Raw genomic sequence first — 16,896 nt, 5'->3', positions numbered from 1 at the left:
TAGAGGCAGATTACAAAGCTCAACTGACCAAGGCTGTGTGCTGACAAAATACTTGGCTCAAGGAGCACCTGTGTCTTCCTCTGAAGATGTCTGTTCCCTCTGTATTGCAGCGCATTTCTTTTCCTTTTCAGTCTTATGCCTTGAATCAGGAAAACAAGTTCATAAGAACCATTCAGTAAGGAATTATTGAAGTGGTGGGGATGGGCAGTTATTTGGTCTCTGGGTAGACTGGAGATCTGTTTAGATCTTCATATTTCTTGGAGCAACTGTAGAAGGGGCTGCTTTAGTGTAGCTCTGGAAACCAGGACCTTCTGCAGCTGGGTCTGAGAAAAGTGCATGTGGAGTGTTTTGTTGGTGACGTGGAGATGTGGAAATAGCTTTTTGTGCCTGTATTGTACTCCTGGAAGAGAGCATAGGAAGCAGAGCCCCTTGTGTGGCTTCTGATCAAGGTAACAGAGAAGTTAAACTTGGTTTTCAGTCCTGATGCTGTTGGGATCAGGAAGCTGTGTGTCTGCAGTGCAGGGATGGTGGCAGCAGTCTCGAGTGGGTGGATGCTGTGCCTGTGCAACAGACACTTGTGAGCTGCCTGCAAGAAAAGCCAGTTACAGAAAGACTGGGGGAGACTCCTCCCTGATTAGATAGCATCTTCAAAGTTATCAGTGCTTAGAAACTTGTCTTTATGCTTTTACATGCAAAGAGTTTCTTTCTATGTGTGTAACATACGTGCATAACCCTGTGTATGTTTTTAAGTAATCCTGACATTTGAAGTTGTTTTAGTGAGTGGTAGCTTTTATCATGTCTCCTTGCTGTCTCGCTTCCATACAATACCTTGAAGAGCCTGAGCACTTTAAAGGAACAGGATGAAGTTCTTGGACTCTTCAGGAGTCAGAGGCAACCACGCTGTCTCTTTCCCTGCTGCCACATGGATTTACTGAGACATGGTGAGCTTTGCTCTTTGGTACAGAAGTATTTTGGTGGCTCTGCTACAGGTGGTATCTGCTGTGGCACATGTGTGCATTTTAAGTCTTTTCTCATTTAAATGTCTGGTTAGCTGCTCTGTATTTACTGCTTGCTCTGCTTAATTTAAAGTTCTCCTAGCATTGCTAGGGGAACTTAGCCTTAAAATAGAAGGTTTGACCTTTTTTTTTTTTAATTATTCTAATCCCCTGAGGCTTGATGTTCCTTCTTGTCAGAAGAGGGTATTTTAGCGGAGGTATTATCTCTTTCGGAGAGAAGTCATTCAGCACTGGGGTGCAGTGCCATTCATCTGTGCCTTTAAGAAGATTTTCTTTTTAGTTTACTTCTCTCATTCATGTCTCTCAAATATCAAATCAAGGCAGCATTTCCAGCATCCTTCTTCTCCCAGCTGACTGAAATAGCTAAAAAGAAGCAAAGGATGTAAACTTGGTGTTGCATGGACACAGGCCCCCCAGCATCTCCTGCAGTGAAGGATGGCATTATGCATTGAACAATGATGCTCTGCTGAATACCAGTATTAGGAGTGTGCAGAAATTCTGAGGTTTTGTTTCCCTCCTGAGTGTCTGTCATTTTCATTCAAGCATAAATTTCCTTGGTTCATTCAAAATAAATCCAGCTGTTTGGTGACCAGTGGCTGCATTATCATGTAGCATTTTATTCAAGAGCCACATTGTACAGCTGTGTCATGGGAAAACTGGAACTGGATGCAGTAGGTATGCAGGCTAGGATAGCTCTGACAGTGATGGCAGAATTGGAGCACATTGGGTTTGAGAAGGAGCTTCTGTAGCCCCTTGTGCATAGGGAGAGCATTATGGTTTCTGTTCATATGTTGGTAAAGGTGGAGTCAGTGACAGGAACTTCCTCCTCCAAGTAGGGTTTCTCTCAGGGTGCTTTCACCTGTCGGTGTTTAGTCCTGTTTTCCAGGAGCTTGGTTCTCTTTGCCCCCACTGTTTTGCCCTTCTAAAATTAGTATTCCCCTACCTGAAGGAATGTCATAATTCCACTGCAATGTGCTCCTCTGCACCACCAGGAAAGAGTTCCTGCAACTTTTTTTAACCATGTACCCTCAGTCTTATTTTGTTGTTCTCCCTGTCAACTATGTAATACTTCAACAGGTTTCATTAAGTATCCTTGATCCTCCCAGTACTACTACTGGGCAGGGAAGTATTAGCTCTGTTTTACACTTGGGAATACTGAGAAAGATGCACATTTTCAAGTGCTTTCCAGAACACTTGGCAATGAGCCATGATGAGTTAGGAAAAGAGTCCAAGTCATATTCTTTGCTGTAACAGTGATAAGAAGAGTGTAGGTAGAAAAAAACCTGTGGGCATTTGGCAGAAAATAACGTGGGCTAAAGCATGTAGTAGTATGAGGAGTTGTGGTATAGTTTGCTGGTTACAGGAATAATATTTTGATGTATTTTCTGTACTACTATTCACTCTCATTTGCTTACTGTTTGTGTGATACAACTTCAAAATATATTTGGTATGCCTTTGGACTCTCTCCCTTTCTGTGAATTTTCCAGGTGAAGAGGATTGAAAACTCAATCAGAGCTAACTACTGTTGGTACAGAAGGCTCTTACATGACAATAAACACACAATGGTTTTGTGTATGCGCGTGTGTGTGTTTGAAAACCAATCAGAAAAATTAAAGGTCACTTAGATGTAAAATTATTACCTTGTATTAGTCATAACTACAGGGACATTGCCATCTGCAATAGTTTATTTTCTGAAGTGTGTTAAAGTAAGGTGGCAGAAATGAAAACTTAAATCTCTAAGATAAGCAACTGTACCTAAGAGTTAAGAAAACCCCAATTTCATGACAAGAATTTAGGTAAACTCTAAAATTGTCTGCATTTTGAGATCTAAGTAATTGATTAGGTTGTGAAAATTTGGATTATGGAATGCTGTCAGGAAACTTTCCTGCCCTGCTCTTGCTTTGTCTTTTGGCTAATAATCTGTCTGTAAGTGCAAAGGTTTCTGCCTTCCTCAAGAATTTAGAAGCCTCCATATTAATGCATGGTTTAGGCATTTGAAGTCTATCCCCAGGAAACAGCTGTAGGTGCACAAGGTATACTACTGCAAGCCCTCTTGACCATATGATAATGTCAAACTAATATGAAGTCTTCAAGAGCAGAACATCCTTTACCACCCAGGGAGGAATAAAATCTTGTGTGTGTTTGAGAAGATTACTGTTGGCTCATTGGAAGGAATAATGAGAAGTTATGGGACAGAGCTGAAGACCTGTCATTAACTGAAAGCCAGGCCAGGGGAAGGAATAAAAGCCATGAGGGAATGACCAGAAAGCTATTCTACACTTAATAATGTGTATGCTGGGGATACTGCTTACTTTTCAAGTAGGGTGATTCACGTTTTGTTTAGAAGACAGAAACCATACTGGGGCAGTGCTGCAAGGAATAGCCATATAAGAGTAGAGAGAAAAGGAAAATAGTAGGGAGAGGTGGAATGTGATTAAGGTTAATTAAAGTGTAGTGTGAAAACTAGTTAGAGGCTCTGGTCTGCCCTTTCTGTAATAAAAACAAATGTGGTTAGGCAATGCATGGAAAATTTATCTTTTCAATAATTAATTTCAAACTTGTTGCCTTTAGACAAATATTGTAGATTAGAAAAAAATAATTAAATACTTGTGTGTAATTTAAGTCAGCATATTAGAAGAGGAATGCTTTTAAAAAAGGAAAGGGTTTACAGACTTATTTCTTCAGGTTGTGTTTTGCATTGTGAGATTCATCCGTTCTTTCCTTTGTACAGGATGACTGGGATCATCCTGAAACATGGATACTTGTCTTTTTTTTTTTCTTTAAATCAACAGTTGTTTTCATCATAACTTCAGCAAAGAATACAGGTTTCCCTTTGGAGAGAAAGGTGCTCTCCTAACACCAGAGCAGGAGAGTGAAAGATGGAGGAAGGGGTGGATGTTTGACTCCAGCATTGGGAATGATTCATCCGATGTCTTTATACAAAAAAGCCCAAAGAAACAAGCAAGAAAAACCATGAAAACAAAACAAAACAACAACAGCAGAAAAAAAGAAGCAATGTACATCCAGACATTATCCTTTTTCAGTCTGTCCTTTCTGCCATCTGGCTGTCCTAATGTTCCGGCATGTTGCAAGTTGTATTGTTGCTATTGTACCTGAATTAGCAAGTTTCAGACACCATTGGTTACTGAACACAAGGGAAAATGAATTAGAGGTCTGGCAATGTGTGTATATTAAATTTAGGTACTGCCTATCATGACTTGACTTTCTCCACTTTTGGAAATTGTCTTTTTGTGCTTGAGCTTTGTTTTCATCTTTAGCAGGTTTGCATAGTGTGTAATGCTGCTGAGGACTAATGCTCATGCATGGACCTGTGTTAGCACTATTGCACATAATGTTTTGGCCTCCAGGTTGCAAAGAATTTTTCTGCTAGTTTGTTGGGTTTTTTGATGGAGGACAGAGGGGAAAAGAAAAGCCTCAAGAAAATGTAGCATTCCATGATGCTGTTTTTAGAAATTCTTTGTGGTGCAGGTTTATACAAAAGACACTTAAGCATTTCCCTGCCACCCCCAGTTTTTTACCTCCTATGAATAAAAGAATGTTAATACTGTGAAGGAGGATGTGAAGCACTATTCTTCCAGGCTCAGTCCTGTGAACAACCTCGATGCGGTGCATGGTTGGAATAAACTTTTTACGCTAGAGCTATAAACATTGTTCTGCTTCTCTGTGTGGATGATATGTTGATCACCTCCAAACAAAGAGGGTGTCTGTTCATGATTAGAAATTCACTTTGAGTTAAGCAGTATTTGAATTGAAAGTGTGAAGAGTGTGATGTCAAGCCTTCTTCATGGAAAATGATATTAAAAGTTGCTAGCTGTTTCAATGCACAAGTTGTGGTGGTGTCAGTTATATTACTAACTGAAAGCCCTGGTGATTCTACAAGTTTTGTGAAGCTCTGAAACACTACAACAAGTGGGGAAGGTACTTCTCTGACTCTTGAGTGGGTTTCAATTTTCATGGAATCGCAGAGTCATAGAATGGCCTGGGTTGGAAAGGACCTTAAAGACCATCTAGTTCTAGCCCCCCCTGCCATGGACAGAGACATCCTTCAGAAGTCCAGGCTGTTCAGAGTCCCATCCAACCTGGCCTCAAGCACTCCCAGGGATGGGGCAGGCACACCTTCTCTGGGCAACCTGTGCCAGTGCCTCACCACCCTTACAGGGAAGAATTTCTTCTTAATATCTAATCTAAACCTCTTTCAGTTTGAAGACATTCCCCCTTGCCCTGTCACTACATGCCCTTGTAAATAGTCCCTCTCCGTCTTTCTTGTGAGCTCCCTTCAGGTGCTGGAAGGCTGCAATTAGGTCACCCTGAAGCCTTCTCTTCTCCAGACTGAACAATCTCAGTTCTCTCAGCCTTTCCTCATAGAAGAAGTTGATTAGATCCCTCTAATCAAGTTGCTGGCCCTCCTATGGACTCGTTCCAACCAATCAATGTCCTCCTTGTGCTGGGCGCTGCAGAGCTGAAGGCAGCGCTCCAGGTGCACGTTGTTGGCTCATGTCCAGCGTCTCATCCACCAGCACCCCCAAGCTCTCGGCAGGGCTGCTCTGGATTGGTTCCTACCCCAGCCTGGATTGATGCTTGGGGTTGCCTCTTCCAGATGCAGCACCTTGCACTTGGTATTGTTAAACGTAATGAGATTCCCATGGGCACGCTTCTTGAACTTATCCACGTCCCTCTGAAGGACAGCCTAGGCTGACTCTTCTAGGAAGAAGCCAACTTTCCCTGTCCTCAGTAGTTCTGTAGCTTCATAAAAGTGAAATTTTTATTCATGCTCCTCTTTGGGCTTCCAAATACACATATTATTTCAGACTTTCAGCAGAAGTGAGAGGTTCACTGTTCTGTCTGTATGTGAGATGGGGGAAGGGGGGAAATATGTATTTCTTTCTTTAGGTTGCTTATGTGCCTGAAATTTAAGGGTGTGGTTGCATATCTCTATAATCCATGATGTGATCATTAACCCCAGAAAGGTCTGAAAGTTTGGCTTGAGTAAAGCTACTGTTTTAAAATGAATTATTGTTCATTTTTAAGTCATGAGGTATAGCTTAATTGCAAACTGGAGATCTTTAAAACCATCCTTCTCTTAACTGCCTACTAATTTGAAGTAACTGTGAACCCAAATGAAGAAAAAAAAAGCTTGGGTTTGAATTATTGGTATTTATGGAAAGGCAAACTGTTTCCTTCCCTCCTGCCCTTGCTACAATAAGGGCATTGCTTTTGTGCAGTGTAAACTGCATTTAGTAATGGTCTTGTGCTTAAGAGCTTCTAGTTAATGAGACCTATTAACAATAATGAAAAATGGCATCCTTAAAGTGCAGAGCTAGTCAGAAAAATAATTCTTCAAGAATGACTGGATGGCTGTGTACTCTTTCTTGGCTTATTTAATTTAAGGGGTGGGGGAGGAGCACAGTCTTGGCTCTGAAACTAATTATTCTTCTACATATGTGCCCGTGATCTGCAGTTCCTGCTGGGGATTTGCAGAGCTGGGGCTTCTAGAGCTAAAGAGCTTCCCAGACTGAGCATAGCTGAGACTGGGGCATGTAGGTTGGGCTTTGCTTTCCCAAGCCTCAGTGGGAGCAGCAGTAGTAAAACCCTTTTTTTTGTCTGCTCAAATGAACACATCTGAGTCAACAACACAGAGCAGTTGCATGGAGTAGAAAAGTGATTTTTTTACATAATAATTCATCTGGCTATGTTTGTATTGTAGTGTGTTGCCACCTCCGCATCATGTGCTGTTTTAGTTAGACAGGATGTACACTGTTTTTCAATATGTGAATAACCCTGCTTAAGGAAAGGGGAGGATTGGCAATGATTTTATTGGATTTGAGATACAAAAACCCCTACATTCCTGCGTAGGAAAGGACACAAGGAGACTGCCTGCATGATGGCTGTTCATATGAATAAATAGTAAGGCATTACAGGGAAAGTCTAGAGAAGTGAAAGCTACCTATATCTCTGCCTTGGTGTCCTCCCACTCAGTATTGCACTCCCATGTACATTTTAGTAATTCCCTTTTCAGCCAGGACAGCCTGTCATGCCAGCCAGCAGACTTGGAATAGCTTCATTTAGTATCAGACCACCTTGTCCATCTTCACTGAAGAGGATTTCTCTGGTTCTGTTACTGCTCTGTTTATGCTAAGAATTGCAGCTTTTTGTGGTTATAGGTTCTGTATATTGGGGAAAACTTCCATGCTGTGAGACAAAGTGGGCACATTTTAGGACAAAGGAGAGATTTTCATGTAAAAGGGATGTTTCTTCTCCACTTTGGGGGCAGCACTGATTAGTGAAGACAGACTTAATTTCTTGGTTCTGTACCCTGGCTGCCAACTAAAGCTAATGGTACCACACCCCTTGGGGTTTTAATTGAACATCTTCTAAGAAGGCACCATCCTATTAACTGCCATCTGTGGCAGGATCACATGCTCAAAACAGTCCTAGATGGATAGACAGTGTCCAGCTCAGTGGCATTTCTTCTGTCTCTTTATCCTCTGGTACTAAGCAGAAGGGTGTCAGTGTCTGCTTACAGAGGAGCTGTTTCTGTGCTATAAAGAAAGCATTTCAAACCACTTTGTCCTTGCTTCTAGCATGTTTTGAGAGGTTCATGTAATTTTTCAGGATATTTTATATGCTAATGTATGTGTCCTTTGTGGAAGAGAGGAGTTGGAGTGTTTGCCATAGAGCACTCAACCCCTACTGTAGAGACTGTTGAGCCATCTGGGAGAGACAATCACCTTCTTGAAAACAGGCTTCTGAAGCTGTTTCTGTGTGGAAATTGGAATCCAGTGGATACCTAGGGCATGTAGGAGCATTGGCTAGGAGATTGCTTTAAAATGGAGCCAACAAATATGCTGTATGGTGAGCTTCTGCATCCCCAGTGAAGCTGCAAGATTGTTAGACGGGAAGCAGGCCAGTGCGTGGAGAAGGAGGTGACTGGCAGTGAAGTGGGGAGCAGAGCGCTGATGGGGGTGTGCAGAGTGCTGCTCTGTAGGTGAGAGGAGAAATTAGTTCTTGGTGAAAAGTGTTTTGTGGCCTGATGGCCAAGGCCACCCACCAATGCCAGCTTTGCATGCGCATTTGGCCAGATTTTCTTTTCCAGGTCTTGCTCTCTCCTGCTGTACACTGCCACAAGTCCAAGATTTGTGAGTTTGACCCAGAATTGCAAGGATAAGTCTCTGCTCTGTTTTCTTAGACTGGTGTGTTTGAAAAGATTGGGATTTCCTTACTGAAAAATCAAAACAGAGATGATTTCCCCTGGAATTTCATATCTTCTAATAAGGTGTTAACAGAAGGAAGGGGAAAAGTAATTCAGCAAACCTGAATACCCTGATTTAAACTTGTGCTAAAACTTGGACTTTATTAATTGCCTCTTGCTCTCCTTAGCTTGTCTGTTTTTGAGGTGGAAGCACTGAGCACCCATGCTTCTACTGGGCATAATTTATCTTGACATTCCCATTGTCGAGCATTCCTTGGGATCAAACATCTATTCATGCATTCTCTAATCACATCTGTGACGTGGCATCACTACCAATTTGCACAGACAATGTTAATTCTGCTATTTTTTTAACTTCTAGGTGTTTTGGAATAGAACTTAGGTATTCCATTTTTAAAAATGTGTGTTTTGCCTACTGGATCTATGTAAATATTCTTCCTCTTTCTCTTAATTGACTTGGTCATTCAGTGCTGCAATCCAGTTTTTTATTATTCCCACTCCTGGGTTAACTGTTGGCTGGTAGGGAAGGAAGGCTTTTACATCTATGAATCCTTTGCTAGGAGATCGTGTCTTTTGCAGTAGCTGCCACTTCTCCTTCTGTCTCCCTTTCTATGGAGATCAAAAGAGCATGGTGAACAAAGATGCAGTTTATCACAATCTGCCATCACTTCCAAGATGTCTAGAATGTCTTTTGACTACAGTGAATTGGGATAAATGGCTGGATGCCACTTCAAAGTGCATTTAATGTTTGGATATTAGAGCATAGTTTCTGTGTAGCTGGTATGGAAGAGGAGACACCAAGAAATGCCCTTTATTAGAAGCATCTATAGCAAATGGGTATCTCTGGGGCAATAGTGTCCTTTTCCTTAGAAACCTTACTCATAGCTTTTGTAATAAGTTGATAAGGCAGTCATTGCATTTTGGTGTCTGCTGAGGTTTGGTATTCAATTCAGACAGAAAGCCCAATACCTCCTCTTTTTTTTTCATCCTTTTCTCTCCTGTCTGTCTCCATTCTTTCAGAAGTAGCTAATGTCTGGTCAAAGCAAGTCAGATTGTTGGGCAGGCATCATCTGTGGAAAAGCAGAGAGTCATACTGGGCCTCAACCTTTTAGAATGCAGACGATTTTGAGTCTTGGATTGTGTTTCTGTAAAATGGTGTAGTCTGTTATGGCTGGAACTATTAGGTTAAGTTAATTGCTGTTCAAAGCATCTGAAAAACTAGTGCTAGAAGTTGTCATAGGAAATGTTGGGTGCTCTTTTTGCAGCCAGTATGAAATGCTAGATCTGTATTTTGTTTGAAGGGTGTTTCAAATTCTTCTTGATGCTTAGTCATGAACCTGTCTGTATGTTAACATCCATTTTCTACATAGTAAATACAGACTTTAACAATTTATGTGCTGAGCAGAAGGATCTTTCCTATAACATGAAATGTTTGCTAATAAGCTGTCATGTTTTGGGTCACTCTGGTCTACTGAGGTAGATGATTAGAGCTCTTCTAGTGATGCCCTTAGAGCTTTGCTAATCAGAATCTTATGAACTGAACCAGGAGCAAATATTTTATCTTTGTAATAAAATTTCATAAGCTGAGGGATCTCAAAGTGCATTCCAAGCTGACAGTGCTAGTCGGACTACTGAATTGCAGTCATAGGCTGGGGAATCACAGAGCAGAGCTGTATCTTAAATTGGTGCTGAATCTGAATTCTCCTATTGCATAATTCAGGCATGGTGAAGACACTTAACATGTTGGAAATATGATGGTTCAGCATAAAATCAGAAGAAATAATAAAGCTTTTTTCTTGGGGGGAGGGGGGGGGAGTGGTGATAGTTCCTGCTCTTTTAAAAGTATGAGGAGCAGAGGGAAGCAGCCTTGCACTGACGAACACAGGAAGATGCAAAATAAAGATCTGGTGTATTTTTGCCAAAATATGACTCATTGTTTCTCTTGTCTGACTTATATTCCTGGGAGCATCTGATCACAGAGTTGCAAACTGATTTTGCCCAGTGGTTAAGACTAAATGATGCATCTTGTTATTATGAAGGCAACCAAAAGTTCCTAAGGACTGTCTTTTGTCAGAATAGCTGGATAGGCCAAAATACGTTTACTCAGCAGGAGGCAGAGAAGACTGGAAAAGCACCTTAGAGCAGCAGACATCTGGTTTTCTGATATATGTTGCCCTCTTTCACCTCTGATGGCAGGAAGCAAACTGCCCCAAGTTCTCCTATATGAGGACCTGCTTATTTGATAAACAAAGCAAACTCTTCAAAATCCCCTCTTTTCCCGGTAAAATGGGTGTTTTCCCTCTCTGGACTCTGCTTATCTCGTTTTCTGTGTGCTGCAGATCAGAGAGGCCAAGACGGGTTTATCTTAGCCCACAGCAGTGCAGCCTGCCATCAGTGAGTCTGGCACAGCACTTCCTGCCAGCCATGGTTCTTGGTGCTGTCACCTGGCTCTTCCTTCTGAAATGCCTTCCTACCACATCTGCCTGGGCTGTTTGGTACCTGCTTTCCCCAGACATGTCTTCCTTTGTTCCTGTGGAGCCATCTTAATGATTTTTCTCTTAGTGTGCAGATTTATGTATAGGCTGTAATAAAGAAGAGCTTCTCACAAAAGCAGTCACTGATGTGCTTTTCTGGATAAGTTGCTGTTCCCTTGAAGCTTCATTTCTTTTAGTTGTGGAGTCAAGTGTCCTATTTCTCTAATATTTGAATAATTCTTGATGTGTGCCTCTGTTCTTGTCAGGCAAACTGGGAAGATTTAGCTGTCTCCAGTTTTAACTTGGATGGGATGCTGTAAATGCCTCAGTGCTCTGACCTGGTGGTTTCCTGACCAGCTAGAGCTAGAGAGAGAATTGCTCTTTATGCTTATGGGCATAGGAGGAGATGCTGCTCCTTCAAGTTTTCCAGTATATTGAATGAATGAGAGAGGGCTAAATGCAGATTTAGGAGTTGGTACACTGTAGTTTTGGCTGCTCTTGTTAAAGAGCAGTAGGCAATCTGAGGGATATCATTCAGTGTCTGTTCTCATGGGAGAGGTCCTTGGTTCTGACTGTAAGCAGCCAACTGCATAATTACTTCTTAGGAAATCGCTGTGTATCACTGCCTGCTGAACAGCCCATCTCTAAGCACTGCTGTCTCAATAGCAATGTCCTATTTGCCTTCATACAATCCAGATTGCATGTGATATCCTGGTATTTTATGGATAGGTTTTATTTCTTTCTTTTAGGCACAGGATCTGACTCCTTGCAAATTTCAAATAAATTGCTATATTCTCACTCTACTTTTTTGATTTCCAGAACTGAGTATTTTTCTTCACTACATGAAGTGGGGATGGTAAAGATAGATATTCCCTATGTACTTACAAAAATGATGGCCTCTTTATGGGTGGCAGAAGTTATTAAGGGTGAATATTAGGGGAGATCTGAACAATTTTCTCTTATGATGGGTCAGAAACTAGGGGTAATTCAGTCAGGGGACTAGAACATCTCATGGTCTGACATGAACTGTATGTGAGCAGTATCTTGGAGTATCATAGCAAAGGGTAGTTGAACTGTCCCCCATAGCAACATGAGCAGTCTCAGCCAGCAGGAGCTCTGCTGCTGCTGAAAGAGGCAGCCTTTCTTCTGGCTGTTCGCTCCTTGCACTAGCACAAATTCTTTATATAGGTGTGTGGTGAACCAGGTTAATGATGGATCAGTTCAGTTATCCAGTTCAGTGCGCTGCTGCACAAGTGCTTGCGTCAGCATCAAAAGTAAAGAGGATACAGGGCCATTAGCAAGAGGCAGGGGAAGGATGTGACTGCTGTGAGTGCCAGCTTTGCAACAAGGGGATCTCCTTTACCTGCTGTTGGACAAATCTGCACCACAGACAGGGCCAGAAGAGTGATCTCTTTTTTTCCTAGAGATATTAAAAAAAAAATCTGGCTTTATCTTAGCTGTGGCCTTTCAGGGGAGGAAGTCGGGGTACTACATCAGTGCTGTAGTGGGATGTTAATTTCTACAGCTGTACCACTGAAACCCTTCATTCCAGTGGCTTACATAAAGAATCTGAAATGCTGTTGCATCTCTATATAGCTGAATTACTAAAATACTATCTTATGAGTATATGGGCTTTTTTGGATGAAGTGTGAGGTTCTTTAGGGTAAGCACTGTCTTGCTGTGGTGCTAGCTTTGCTGATGTGCACTAGACTTTGCTGAAGGAACTCTTCTAATGCAACATCCTGGAATTGCTTATGCCTATGAAATTTATTTACTGGTAGACATGATCCAGACAGAAAGGAAGACCAGCAGTGGTTAAAATCACCTCTAGCAGGGAATTTTGATGTTCTGGAAGCATAGTCTTGATGGTGTTTTCTGTCCCCTCAAGCCTCTGTGTCAGGTGCTGAACCCAACATTTGGGTCTGAGACTGGTCTGATTATCTACTTAAAGCTACTGATGGTTGAAGAGAATGTCATACAGTCTAAAGATCACTTGAATGAAGAGATCTCTGTGCAGTGTGTCCTTTGTCTCTGTGGCGAGCCATTTCATACGTAGAGGAGCTGGGCTGCGGGAGCGGTTATCTGCGTGATCCCTCGCAGTGTCATTGCCCACACGGTGAGTCACTGGTAATGCCCGAGTTCTTATTTTTAGTCCTGTTGCTGCCATCGTGCTGAAACCATTGGCCGGTAAGAGACTTAAGCGAGGAGATAAACATGTTAATCTCCCTAGACCTTCCCCCTCAGCTGCTGCCTCTCTGCCTTTGTGCATCTCAAGATGTAGCCTTTCCCGGACTGTTGGGCAGAACGATGTCCCCTGTGTACCCTGGTGGGATGTCACTCAAATATTTTCACAATTAAGTGCTGGAGCTGGGAGGAATGCCTTCCATGCATGTGGGTTTGCATGTGCAGGCAGGCCACTGTGCTGTGTCAGCAAGCAAAGCAAGCTGGGCAGGCTGTTGCTGTTCACCCAAGCACCTTTGCCATCAGGGCTTTACAGGGAACATCCACTTTTTCCTTGGGTCCTGTCACCCAAGTGCCTTTCCCTCAGTTCCCTCAGAAGAGTTCTGAAACAACCTCCGGATTTACAAATGGCAGGATTCTTTTGTATAAGCTTGCTGTAACAATTAAGCAAGTCTGTCTCTTTTGGTGAGTTTTTAAAGTATCCTGTTGAATTCTTGGGCAAGGCTGCTGGTCTCTCTGATATATTATTTTACTCTAATAACTGTTTTTGTGTTTATTCTTAGGCTTCCTATTTTACTTGCTTTCTTGACATGGCAAGATAGAGGATATGGGAGTACTAGTGACTGCTTCTTTGCCCAGTAGTTCGCTGGTAGTGATGCAGACTGAATAGAGTGTTTTCTTCTGCTCTGTCCTTCTTGTGCTCCCTTTCCTAGATACATCTGATCCTGCAAAATTAACTAATTTGCAGATCCCTAGGGGTCCAGCTAGTTGTTTTCTGTGGTTAATTTTGTTAGCACGTGTGTCTCCAACTTCGAGGACTCTTAAACAGATTTACACTGTGTGAATTTTAAGGGAAGAAAGGAGTGTGTTCAGGTGTTCTACAGGTTTTGTTAGCAGGGTTGATTATTTCCTTAAATTATGTATTTTGAGGGTTTTGCTTGGTGAAGAGAAGTGAAGGAAATACAATCAGCTGGTGGGAGCTTGCTCTTGTTCCAGCAATAACCTGAGCCCTCGTGGACCTCATTGTTCCAGAAGTCCCAAAACACACATCCATAGTTAGTAGCACTGTGTGGTTTTGGGTGATCTGCTTCTCCGTTTCTTTAACTCAGTGGCCTTGGGTAGCCAGCTGCAGCTCGTAATTTGAGTATGGCTCAGACTCCTGAGCTCCTGGCATCATGTTGGTGGTACAAAAGCGCGTGCTTAACTGAGATGGAGTTCAGTCCTGTTGATGATGGCTCTGTTGGTGTCATTCTTCTGACCTTCCTGGTCCAAAGCCTCTTTGAGTTCTGTACTCTCATTTTTGTTCCTGTCCATGTGCCTTTGAGGGTGGCCTGATCTTTTTAAAATTCAGAATGATAATTTTGAAAACCTCTTTTCTTTCTGATGCCTACCTTTTGGAAGGAAAATAATGCAGTGCTGGGTGATTCAGGCCTGGCCTCTTTTTTGTTGGTTTGTTTGTTTGCAACTTTTTCTGTCAGACCTGGGAGAGAGAACATTAACTCAACCTAGGAAAAGCACACTCAAGTATAGAGTTGAGCCATAAATTGACACACTAACTACCAGTACTGCCCCATCCTGCTGGGTGATGCGATGTAGAAATGCAAGTGAAGGGAGTGATCACAGTGAATGAGGAAGTAGTACTGCCAGCATGCTGAGAGGGGGAACCAGTCCTGTGTGTGACTGAACTCACCTGCAGCTTCTCTGGAGGCTGCTCATTGCACTGAAAATGAAATTGACCTTGGACAGTGGAGTTGTGAGACAGGAAGTGTAATCACTTCACCCACATGTGCTGTGAGTTCCTGGAGCTGGTCTTCATGTGTCTCTTCCTTTTGGTGTGTTTTTATGTTATTATTATTATTATTATTATTATTTATTTATACAATCCCTATTCTTGTATAATTTTGTTTCTGCATGTGCTCAGTGTTTGAGAGTGAAAATGCACAGGACTGGGCAAGCAAAACATAATTATTAATACCTCAGTGTCTGTATTTTCTCTCTGTCTCTCCCTCTGTCAATTTCTCTTACTGTGCTACTCCTAGTCTAAACACAAGAACTAAACATCTGAAGCTGATGGAGAGGTGAGTCTCTGCTGGTAGTGTAGCAGAAGGTGTGATTGCAGCATGAAGGACACAGTTCATCAACTTTATTCTCAGTGTTGTAGAGATAACAGCATTGAAGCCCCAGTGATATGGGTTTCAGTGGAGGCTAGCAGTTTAGGAACATATGTAAGTCCCCAGCAGGCCTTACAATTTGTGTTCAAGTCTATGAATCCCACTATTACTAGTCCTGCTTGTGAGGTGTAGTGCTAACATGGATATGTATGTTCATGCTGTGATTAAACCTTTGATTGTGGACTAGACATCTCCATAAAGATTGGAGCTCTTTTGCAAGGACAGAAGGTGCCCAGCAGGAGCAATATCAGAAGGTGGGTGTCTGTCTCCTGCTCATGAGTGCCAGTTCCAGAGGAAATTGTTATGCAATTTGCTTATCACTTCAGTTTTACACCATCTCTCTCTCTGCTGCTGCTGTACTTTTAAAGTGAAGGTCTTGGCTTCTCAGAGGACAGCTGCTCATGATATCCCCTTGCACAGGGTCTTGTTCACTGAGGCCCAGCCTCCTGGAACTTTTCTTCTCTCAAACCCTATGGAGAAAAATCTGTGTGATCACTGGAGTCCTTATAGGCAACAGCTTGTCCACGATGCTGGATTAATCATCATCATGGGGTCCAAGGGATGGCTGATTTCTGTCCCCTTAGTTGAGGGGAGGAAGCAGATGGATGGAAGACACTCAGAGCCATCCATCTGTCCTTTCATGGCACAGTAGCAGAGAGGGTTCTAGAAAGCCAAAGGATGTTGATAGCCTGTGTCTGTGCTAGCTGTGGTGTGGTAGGGGTGCTAGTGTTTTTAATGTCCTGGAGGTCACGAAAGTTAGTACTGTAGTGTGCACGGGGAATTACCATGACTCTCATGGCTTATGAAACGTGAAAAAAGGGATCTAAAAACTAGGAAAGTGACCACAAAGCCTAGTAACCCATGTGTGCTGCAGTATACCTTACTTTGCCCCTCCACTCACCTTTCCTGCCAAAGGAATGAAAATGCAACCATGGGAATTATTAGCTATGTTGGTTTTGGCAGTGGGATTGTTGGGTTGTGGTTTGAAGAGGCCTTCGTTTTTGTTGTTCGTTTGGGGTTTTTTCTCCCTCGTCACAAAGCTCCAGAGAAAACTGTGTTCTTGGAAAGGTGACTCAACTCTGCCCGGTGGAGTGGACGTGTCAGCCCTAGAGCTCCCCAGGGCAGATACCTCAAGAACTGCAGTAAACAGGGGAGAACTGTGGGGACAGCAGGGCTGAAACCAAGATTACCTGATTCTTGAAATCAAAATAAGAGATGCTTCCTTGCATGCTCTAGGTGATCTGTCAGACCTGGTGATAGGTTCTGTGAATTTCATTTTTCTGGTGCTTGGCTCTTGACAGAAAGTTCAGCAGCAGTATTGACTGTGATCATTGCAGTCATGTCCATGCAGAAGTTACCCTGTTGTCCCTGCCAGAGACCTTTCCCTGCCACCTGGTCCTGTGTCTGTTATATGCTTCCTCCAGTTTGCCAAGCAATTTTCAGAATCTTTCCTCCTGTTCACTTGGAATCTCCCCAGCTGTAGATCTGTCAAGATGCTGTTCTGAATCAAGGTTGTTTCCCCACTCTAGATATCATTGTGGATTCATGGATATATTCAAGGCTGCTGTTAGCATCTCAGGCTCTGTGGAGCAGGAAATGGACAGTGACGGTCATTTATCATTGCTGGATGGGATGCAACTTTCCTGGGTCCCTAAGTGTGGTCAAGTAATCACTGTGAAAATCCTTGCTGACCTGTTCTTCAAGACTTGTGCAGCCTCTTTTTCTGGATTAGACAGAGACTCACCCAGCTTGCATGGAAACTGATGGCTCAGTCACCTTCTGTTACTCCTTTGCAGTAGCCTTAGCTCTATTTGAGCAGCTGCTTC

The 16,896-nt window shown here is 42.6% G+C and overlaps 1 protein-coding gene across 14 annotated transcripts in view; it reads left to right on the top strand.

The window, feature by feature from the left end:
* Positions 1-16,896, top strand: part of CAMK2G (calcium/calmodulin dependent protein kinase II gamma) — a 116,101-nt gene that overhangs the window by 15,952 nt on the left and 83,253 nt on the right. The gene's annotated exons all lie outside the window — the stretch shown is intronic.

This window comes from Molothrus ater, chromosome 8, assembly GCF_012460135.2.
Source record: "Molothrus ater isolate BHLD 08-10-18 breed brown headed cowbird chromosome 8, BPBGC_Mater_1.1, whole genome shotgun sequence".
NCBI lineage: Eukaryota > Metazoa > Chordata > Aves > Passeriformes > Icteridae > Molothrus > Molothrus ater.
The sequence above is the reverse complement of the archived record's forward strand: the minus strand, read 5'-3'. Positions and strand labels throughout refer to the sequence as shown.